This window comes from Eleutherodactylus coqui, chromosome 1, assembly GCF_035609145.1.
Source record: "Eleutherodactylus coqui strain aEleCoq1 chromosome 1, aEleCoq1.hap1, whole genome shotgun sequence".
NCBI classification, from domain to species: domain Eukaryota; kingdom Metazoa; phylum Chordata; class Amphibia; order Anura; family Eleutherodactylidae; genus Eleutherodactylus; species Eleutherodactylus coqui.
Window position 1 is genome coordinate 314,055,980 of NC_089837.1, and position 11,026 is coordinate 314,067,005.

Below are 11,026 nucleotides of genomic sequence, written 5' to 3' on the forward strand. Positions count from 1 at the left end.
TGAAATCCGTTAAATCCTCATAAAGCTTCTTATTTATTAATGCGTAATGTCCATAAAAAGTGTCACATGAGCGTAGTGAACACCGTTTGGCTGTTAGCCTGCAATCATCCAGACACCCAGAAAAAAACTAGCAGGACCTTTTCTGTTATTGAGGACATACTGCTGTGAGCTTGTATTCTACCCCTGTAAGACAAAAAATACCTGACTTTTTGCATGACTTCAGAGTGCAGTAGCCTTCTATTAAAATTGCGTAAAGCAATCACCTGGGTTGGGCTGTGCACAGTGCTATATGATATGTGGTTACAGGGAAAGGGACTTAATACGGGGGTCATTCTGAAAGTAATGCTAAAGTAATCATAACTTCTTAACTGATGTAGATCGTTCAAATTGCACATGTAGTTGGAGTGGCTCTTTCTCTAGATTAATCAATATAGTCTCCATTAAAAGTAATGCATTTGCGCTATCATTGAATCCAGCTATCGAATCCTCTTTGAAAAAAGTCAGGTGTGCACTGTCGTATCCATTTCTTTACAGCCACCTCGTCGTTGTCATCAAATTGTTGTCCCCAAAGACTGCCCTTCATAGGACTGAAGAGGTAGAAGTCGGAGGGCGCCAGATCCGGGCTGTATGGTGGATGGGTGACCATGGACCAGCCCAATTTGCCGACCACCTGATTTGTTGCCAAATTGTCACGGTGAAAGTGGATCGCTTTCAGATTCTTGTGCTGTCTCTTCTTCTTAATGGCTTCTTTAAGCTCCTAGAGTGTCTCTGTATACCGCTCACTTTTGATGGTATGGCCTTGTTTCAGAAAGTCAAGGAGAACGACGCTCTTATTATCCCAAAAACCAGTCACCGTGACTTTCTGTGCTGGTCGCTGGCTCTTGAATTTCGTAGGGCAGGAGAAGAGGTGTTCCGCCATTGCATGGACTGATTCTTTGTTTCCGGATCATAAAAATACGCCCAAGTTTCATCCCTTGTCACCAGATCGGAAAAAAACATATTTTCATTGGCTTTCAACAGATCAGAGCAGACTTCACCCTTCTCTTCTTCAAATCGGGTGTCAACTGCCGAGGTACCCACTTTGCACAAACTTTCCGATACCCCAAGCTTTTCACCATCTTCCGTATGGAATTGTGATCACAGCTCAGTTGTTTAACAAGCTCACGTCTGTCCGCGCGAATCAACTCGTCCACTCGCTGACGATTCGTGTCATTGATGGTCTCCCACTGCGTGGTTTGTCTTCCAAGCTGGTTTCCCCTTCTGTAAACATCTTCATTAACCTGTGAACATTGCTCTTGTCAATGGTTTCATCTCTGTACACATTCTGTAGCCTTCTCTGGTTGTCGGACAGCATACACCTCTTCTTCCTCAGGAACTCAATGACAGCATGTTGCTTCTGCTTGGAATCTATTATTCACCAGCAAGAAAGAAAAAGATTCTGAAACACCCGTATAGAGGAAGAGTCACTCCAACTACATGTGCAATTTGAACAATCTACATCGGTTAATAAAGAAGTTATGACCACTTTTGCATTACTTTCTGTACAGCCCTCGTATTAACCAACAATCCTGACAGAATAATAGGGGTGCAAGTTGAGGGGAACCTGGAAAATGGTGACCATAATATAATTAAAGGGGTTGTCCCGCGGCAGCAAGTGGGTCTATACACTTCTGTATGGCCATATTAATGCACTTTGTAATGTACATTGTGCATTAATTATGAGCCATACAGCCATATCAAAAGTTTTATACTTACCTGCTCCGTTGCTAGCGTCCTCGTCTCCATGGTGCCGACTAATTTTCGGCCTCTAATGGCCAAATTAGCCGCGCTTGCGCAGTCCGGGTCTTCTGCTGTCTTCAATGGGGCCGCTCGTGCAGAATGCCGTCTCCGTGTAGCTCCGCCCCGTCACGTGCCGATTCCAGCCAATCAGGAGGCTGGAATCGGCAATGGACCGCACAGAAGAGCTGCGGTCCACGGAGGGAGCAGACCCCGGCGGCCATCTTCAGCAGGTGAGTATGAAGACGCTGGACCGCCGGGATTCAGGTAAGCACTCTCCGGTTTGTTTTTTTAACCCCTGCATCGGGGTTGTCTCGCGCCGAACGGGGGGGGTTAAAAAAAAAAAAAAAAACGTTTCGGCGCGGGACAACCCCTTTAACACTTGTCTTTCAAAATTGGGTTTTTATTGGGGAGCTTCGGAAATATTAAACTTTAGGAAAGCAAAGTTTGATCAGCCCAGAGAGGCCCTTACCTTTATTGACTTGGACAATGTCTTCAAAAATAGGAGTACAGAGAATAAATGGGAAATTAAAAAAAAATTCCTTACAGGAATAAAAGGGTTAGGAATAGGAGAAAAACAATGTGGCTCAATAAAGAAGTGAATTGGATAATAAACAGCAAAAAGAAAGCATTTAGGCCCCCTGTCCACGGGCATTGCGGTATCCCGCGGTGGAGCTCCGCCGTGGGAGCCGCCGCCCGAGAGCAGGAGCCGCAGACGAATCTCCGCCAGTCAGCCTAATCTGATAGGCTGTCTGCGAGCTGAGAATCGCAATGATTCTCCGCTCATGGGCAGGGACCGACTCTTTCCATAGCAATGCTATGGAAAGCTTCAGACGGTGTGATTCGCCGGCCGTGGACAGGGGGCCTAAAACTATGAAAACATGAAGGCGGGGAAGAAGTACTAAAAACCTGTAAGCAAAAAAATAAATTGTGTACAAAGCAGATAAAATCAGCAAAGTTGGAGACAGAGACATTAATTACCAAGAAGACTAAAACTAATAAATAATGTAGGAAAGATTTTAGAGGGTGATTTAGATGAAAGCAAATTTATTAAATAGTTTTTCTCCAGTGTAGTCACAGAGGAAAAGGAAATGTGAGATGAGATGCAGAGTGCTAAAGTAAACTCCACTAAATGTCACTAGTTAACCGAGGAAGAAGTGCAGAACCACCTTAAAAAGATAATGGAGAAATTGCCAGGCCCCAATGGCATACACCCCCGGGTTCTAAGGGAATTAAACAATGAGGTCATCAGACAGTTGTTCCTTATATTTAAGGGTTCTATAGTGACAGGGTCTGTTCCACTGGATTGGCACATAGCCAGTATGGTGACAATATTCAAAAAGGGGTGAAAAAGTAAACCTGGAAACTAAAGACTGGTAAATCTTACTTCTATTGTGGGTAAAATGAAGGGTTTCCAAGTAATGCTATCCTGGAGTAGCTCAAGGAAAATAGCTGTGTAACTCCATATCAACATGGGCTTATGAGGGGTCGCTCATGTCAAACCAACTTGATCAGCTTCTAAACTGGACCGGGGAGAATCATTGGATCTTGTCTATCTGGACTTTTCCAAAACATTTAGGCTGGGTTCACACAGGGCGGATTTGCCACGGCAGATCCGCCTGCGGCCACTAATCTCGGGATTAGCCAGCCATGTGGACGAGATTTCTCAAAAAAACCTCGTCCACACGGGACGGCTAATCCGCTGCGGTAAATCCGTCTGAAACCGCGGCTGTGGCTGCCGCAGCCGTGGTTTCAAAAGAAGCAGCATGTCTGTTTTGACTTTTTGTTTTGTTTATTTACGTCGCTGCCGCGCTCTCCTCTATGGGAGCACCGTCCGCAACGGAAAAGCATGCGGCCGAGCCACTCAAAGCCGCCGCGGCTTAAACCGCGGCGGTTCTCCCAGCGGAAATCTTGCGTTTTTTGCTGCGGCCAAACCGCGAGATTTCCGACGGGAATCCGCCCTGTGTGAAACCAGCCTTAATACTGTGCTGCATAAAAGGTTTGTAAATAAAATGAGAATACTTGGTCTGGGTGAGAATGTGTGTGTAAGTGGGTAAGTAACTGGCTCAGTGATAGAAAGCATAGGGGGGTTATAAATGGTACATACTCTGTTTGGATCACCGTTACTACTGGGGTACCACAGGGGTCAGTTTTGGGCCTGATTCTTTTTAATATATTTATTAATGACCTGGTAGAAGGATTGCACAGAAAAATATTTATCTGCAGATGATACAAAGCTAAGTAGAGTAATTAACAGTTTGAGGGGCCTGGGCGCCTTTCTTGAGCGTTAAAATATTACAGGTTATAGTTACTAATTACTTCAGAAGGGTGTTGCTCCAGGGGTAATTCCGATTGCCAAACTTGTAGCTGGGAAGGAATTTTTTTCCTTTTTAAATGAGGAAAATTGGTCTCTACCTCCATTAGGTTTTTTTTTTTTTGCCTTCCTCAGGATCAACATTGTGGGGTGGGGGGGTAATAGACTCAAAAATCTCCATAATAGTTCAATCTAACATACCATGTTACATCAAATAACGGCACACATCACACCAGGTAGAAGCTCACTAATCAAACTGTGCAAGGAACAATACAGAAACCTAAGAAAAGGAAAAAGTTCTATAATTAACAGAGTAAGGGTGCCTACCCACTGGCGTTTTTTTTCCCTGCGAAATTCGCAGCATTTTTTTCTACAGGGGTCTATGGGACTTGTAATGTTAAAATCGCGATCGCGCAAAATCGCGATTTTGCGTGATCGCGATTTTAACATTACAAGTCCCATAGACCCCTGCAGAAAAAAAATGCTGCGAATTTCGCAGGGAAAAAAAAACGCCAGTGGGTAGGCACCCTTACTGAGATTTTTGGGAGGAATTGCAGCCATTTTTTATGTGTTTCCTTCATAGGCTCAAAAGTAATTGGCCAACTAATGCAATTAGTAAGGATTATTTTTAAAAGCAAATACTGGGCAGTCAATGACTGCCTAAAATTTTGAACACATGGACATCAGAAAAAATGGGACAGATTTGATACTACCCATCGCAACCAATCACAGAGCAGCTTTTATTCCTTTAGAGGCAGAATACGAAATTAAAGCTGCGGTATAAGTAGCTCTGGGCAAAAAGACTATTTATTTTAGGCAGTCATCATAAATCTGTCCCCTGAGTTTCCTCCTTTGAGATTGTTTGATAGGCCTTTACTGCCAAGGGCAGCATGAACCGGGAACAGATATGTACACTGCACCCATATAACTATTTCTGAAACGCTGCAGCATTTCAGAAATAAAAAAATAAAACATACTTTTGAATTTCTCGTCTGGATCTTTTAAGGGGCACAGAAGACCTTAGGTATAGCTGCTGCCACTAGGAAGCAACACTAAGCAAATAAAAAGTTTGTCCCTCCTACCAGCTATATCCCTCATGCAGGCACTGAGCTAAATATGTTTTAGCTTAGTGTCCATAAGTCGTTCTTATGGCTCCTTGCGCTGGCCTTCCTCCCACGCGGTCGCTTACATTTAAGCCTCCGGCCAGGCTGCCCTCTAAGCCCCCAATGTCTACACCTGTATAGACTGTGACTGGAGGTGGGACTTCCTGTTGCGCAGTCAGGACATTCCCTCCTTCCCTGCACAATATTTTTATAGGCCACGGAGTCTATAAACCACACCCAACACGTAGGTAGTCGGGGTGCCGTAATCCAGTTCGCCTCCTTGAATCAGCCTTAGGGTACCTACCCACTAGCAATATGTTTTCTTACGATGCGAGAGTGAGTGCAATGATTTTCAATGGTTTCATCCTCCTTTGCGATTTTTACACTCGAGCCTCGCAGCGCAGAGAAAAATCTGTGATATCACTCATTATTCTCAATAAGGCCAGTGGCAGCAGCACTAGCCCCATTGAAAACCTAGAGAGTACATCGCGGACTTCTGCCATAGTTGTCACAGCTGTGGCAGAAATCCGCAATGCTATCCCATTGCTTTCAATGGAGCCGGCGTCCCATTGAAAGCAGTGGGTTGCAGGCAACCCATGCAGCGATGACTTTTGGGGAAGGGCTTGAAATATGAGCTCTTCCCTGAAAATCATCCCTAGCTGAAAAAAAATGTAAAAACAATTTTTTACTTGTGTAGAAGAGCCATCCGGCTCTTCTCTCTGGCTCGGTCAGTCGTCTTCTGGAGGCCGGGGATTGAAAATCCCCACCCCCAAAAAGCGCTGGTCTGATTTGGCTGAGCGCTCAGTGAATCGCAGGCAGCGCTCAGCCATTGAACGCACACCTGAGCGCTGCCTGTGATTGGTTACAGCGCTCAGCCAATTGCAGGCAGCGCTCAGCCATTCATTGAATTATGAGTGATATCGCAGAGTTTTCTTAGCGCTGCGAGGCTTACGCTTTCACTTGCTCTCGCATCGCAAGAATACATATCGCTAGTGGGTAGACGCCCTTAGATATAGGCTGACTATGCAGTCCGTGACTTCCAACAGTTACAGGTACCTCCTGTGAAAGTGATGGCAGCTTCATGGGGGAACAAGCAAGATTCCTCATTTCAAGTGGCAGCACGTTAGTCGCTCTAGTGGACGATCGTAGAGCGAACCTGCCGCTTTTCCAGCCAACCTTTGTCAGCAGAGGTCGGGCTCCTCTAATTACTGCACACATCTATCCAAGATGCTGAAGCACAGGACTAGCGCTTGTACCCCAAGTGATGCAACAGTCCTCTCTTGGTTTGGTCAATTGAAGACGAAGCATCGTCACTAGTGATAAGCGAGCATACTAGCTAAGGGCAATTGCTCGAGCGAGCATTGCCCTTAGCGAGTACCTGCCCGCTCGAGAGAAAAGGTTCGGCTGCCGGCGTGCGTGACAGGTGAGTTGCGGCAGTGAGCGGGGGGGGAGAGAGGGAGAGACAGATCTCCCCTCCGTTCCTCCCTGCTCTCCCCCGCCGATCCCTGCCCGCCACCGGCAGCCGAACCTTTTCTCTCGAGCAGGCAGGTACTCGCTAAGGGCAATGCTCGCTCGAGCAATTGCCCTTAGCGAGTATGCTCACTCATCACTAATTGTCACACAAGCCCATGGCCTGGCAGGAAGGTGTCCCTGTACACTGTAATTGGCGTGGACTACTACACATAGACTTTACCCTCTTTACTAATCGGAGTAATAGTTGTACAGCCTGTAAACGCAGAACAGGAATGCATTATTACGGCAAGCATCAATCCGCCTCGTTATTCTCCTCCATAGGAGAAGTAATTGGCTTACGGTGAAACTCCAGATCCTTCATGACTACGCAATTATGGCAACAATCATATCTTCCACTACTTCAGGGGAGAAGTAATTACCAGTCAACCATGGCAACCATCCTCTTATTTCCTTATCCCCTTTTACAGGAGGAGTACCGGTAGGACTGTGGGTCTCGGTATTCTGTATGATTGCTTAATGATGACTACTGTCATTCAGCACATTACCACCTTACATAGGAGGAGTAATAGTAAGCTTTGCGACTATATTGGTATCGCACAGGTCTAATCCACCTCTCGTATTGAGAACTAATGGTAGGACCGTGATTTTTAGGACCCCTTTAACTAGTCATTCATGACTACCATCATCCCTCACATTCCATCCTTCCATGGAGGAGTAATTTTAGTGCCGTGTGGCTCTGTGTCTCTCATGTCTAGGTCTTGGAGCATTGTCAATCTCATTACCTAGGAATGGTTGGGGCGGGAGTCTCAGTCCCTTTGTGGCCATGGCTATGAAGGTCATCCAACTTATGCAACCCTTGTATGGGGAAGTGATGGTATTTCTGTAAGACATTGTAGACCTCATGACTACCTAAAGTTACAACCATTATTCTCCTCATTACTCCCATCTAGGTGAGGTCATTTTATTTCTGCCTTAGTCCGATGACACTCATGTCTATACTTTCATGAAGAACAGCAGCTACTGCATTATTCCTCTTTACTAGGAGACATTATGGCGGTGCTGTGCAATGCTATCTCAATCATATATACTTATGGCAGATCTCTAGTCCATTCATTAATTATTTTCTGGGGCAGAGTTATAGAATGTAAACTGGGCGGTTGGCCATGATCGGCCGGCATCTTATTGTCTTTTCAGAAAAAGAAAAAAAAACAAAACATAACTTCTTTGCTTTTCATGCAATGCATGGTAGTGTGAGGCAGATCCTTTATCCCCTCCTGAGGTGCAAATATTGTGCTAATAGACTCCGTGTCTGAGGTGATACATGGCTTTTCAGTATCTGGCATTATTGTCATACACGCAATGGTAAGGGAACCTCATTGTCTTCTATAGGCTAAGAATGGTAGCACTGCTCAGTTTTTCTTTCTCCGACATGCTTAAGCAAAGCTGCGTGCTTGATCATGCCACCATCATGTGAAGTATTGAATTCCAATGTATTCATTCACATGAACAATTTTTGGGCACATATAAAAAGTGGCTGGAAATATAGTACATCTGTGATCAGTTTCAGTCGCCGATTTTATACGCCGCGTCAAGATAGGTCTTGCTCTATCTTTTGCCAAGATACGCAGGAAGGTCCTATTGACTTCAATGGAAGTGGGGAAAAAAAGGTAGGGAAGAAAGTTTAGCTGTGTCCAATGCTGAGAAAAGAAGATCATGGGATTTCCGTGCTGCAGTGTATTTTTTGCCGATACGCAGCAGTCGCCCATATGAACGGCCGAAAATACACGACTCAAGTTCGGGCTAAGATCATGGAAATTCCTCATTCATGCAATTTAACAGGGCGCGTACGGGTGACTGTAAAAACGCATACAGTCGTGTGAAAGAGGACTTAGGTGGTCTGTTCCAGCTTTAGCTATATAGAAAGAGTTTATTAGTCCATTATTAGTAGTAATTTTAGAGCTACTAGATCTAATGAATACATTTCTCCGTATTCCTTTCTTCTACAAACATGGGGTCGGATTTTCATCCGTACAGTATTAATGCTTGCAGCGTGGGGAGTGACAATGCTCTATATCCTCCTTTACAAGAATCAATTAAACAAAACAAAAAAAACTGTAATTGTTCATGTGGTAGGTGAATCGGAGTCATTCAGCCTTCAGACAATGCCATTCTTCTAGGAGGCATTCCAACTAGTTAGAACAATTAGTGCACAAACTACTAGCATCCCGTACCTCTTCCTTCTCCGGCATGGCTCTGCCTCCAGGGCACTCTTGCTTCTAGGGTTCCGTGGCAGTTACCACAAGAATTCTGACTTTGAATTATCATCTTGGTTCTTTTGTCTTTCAAACACTAGACCTTCTTCATTTGTCCTCTACTATAGGCCACTCGCACCATGTGGGGCCGAGCTTAATCTCTCCTACATCCCTCTTAGTTTTTGCATCCAACAGCATCCACATGGAGCGCCAGTATCAGTTGGCAAGAACATCTCAGACCAGACCACGAGTCCTCTTATGTAGAGCGATTCATTGCATAACTTGTTTTCTCTTCGCCATCTTACTCAGGACAGTAGCTTTTCATTTGGCGGTAGTAAACTACAAAGCACAGTAGTTTCATCTTGAATTTCTTCTTTAGTTCTTGTAGGGGTCGAGCCTCTCTCCCCTACCCATTTGCAAGTGTTTTATAGACTATCAGCATTTTCTTCCCTCCTTTTACAGGGACCGTTTCAGCCTTCATTCTCTTTATGTCCTACAACGATAGCAAGCATTACTTAATAACCGCCCATGAATCTGTCGCTTATCATTGGGAACAATAAAAACAAAATCTTTTTCTTGACCCACCCCTTAAGTTACTGCTCTGGAACGTCCCAAGGTCTTCTGTGTCACCCAATTACACGGACAAGAAAACAGTATTTTTGTTACTGTAAAATCCCTTTCTCGTCACGTTCATTGGAGGACGCAGCACCCACCCAGTTGTTTGACAAAACGTCAGTGCCCAGTAAATAAACTGGGTGGGTGCTGTGTCCCCAATGAACGTGACGAGAAAGGGATTTTACAGTGATTAACAAAAAGAACAGTTTTCTGATTCTGAAAGGTGCTTTGAGTGGTGCCATACCAGTCCACACAACAACCAACACGTCCGGTTTTCAAGATTTCCATAGTATTAAACAGGTGATGTAATTCTTATCACTGCCACAGGCATTACCGCAGGTGTTCTTTCTATAGGATATCCTCAATGACCTGTTGTGAGGACTAAAGTTTGGGAAAAACTGCTATAGATGATGACGGCACAAGAGGCCGACACGATAACACCCCCACTGACGTGCCATGTGGAATCAGAATTCAAAGTGTTTATTTGTTGCAGCATTTCACAATAAGACATACATGGGTGCAGTACACATACCTGTCCCGGATGCCTGCTCTTGTAGTTCGGGCAGCATGAACCCAGTGACAGGTTCCATTTATGCCAGTGGCAATACAGGGACTATATGCATATAATTTTTTTCCTAAACCATTTAATACAATATTTCTGATAAATCCCTTGAATTAAAATACTTTAACCCAATAAAGCATGGATTTCACAAGACCTCTGAAAGTGTCCTGATGGTAACCAGAGATCTGTTGAAAAGAACCTGTCATGTACTCATAATACTGGGACTTGCAGTATAGCTTTACAGCGGTGGCCCTGCTGACTTCAATGATGTCTTTCTTTTGTATTAAAGTATCCGAGTACCCCCATCCCCCTTGCCCTCAACTGGCGGTTGTCTAAATAAAAGACATCAGATTAAGGCCGCCTGCACACGGTCGGATTTGCAGTGCGGAATTTGGAGCAGGCATCCGCCTCCGGATTCCGCAGCAAATACCAACAGTAGCATGCTATGGAAAAGCATTTTTTTTCTGCCCACGACCGGAAATCATTTGCGATTTTCCGCTCGCGGGGGAAAGAATCACAGCATGCTCTATTTGGAGGCGGATTCCGTGCAGATTGCTTCCATGTAAGTCAATGGAAGCTGTCCAACCCGCAGCCCTTCTGCAATTATCATTGCGGAAAGGCCGCAGGATCTGCGTCATCTCCTAGCGAGGGTGCGGCCTTCTCTATACTGCGCTGGCACATCCACAGCACAGAATAGAAGAATCCGGACAGGTATGCGGGAGTCACCGGCCGGCCACAGGGTTGGATTCCGCTACGGGATCTGACCTGGTTGTGTGCAGGCGGCCTAACCAAAAGGAAAAAGCCAAAAAATATACAAAAATGGAGAACTGTGCCCCTATGCATTAGCACATAGCATTGTTCAACTGCACCAAAGAACAACCAAGAATACCTACACTAAAGGAGGCCAAACAAAATATAATAAAAACAGAAT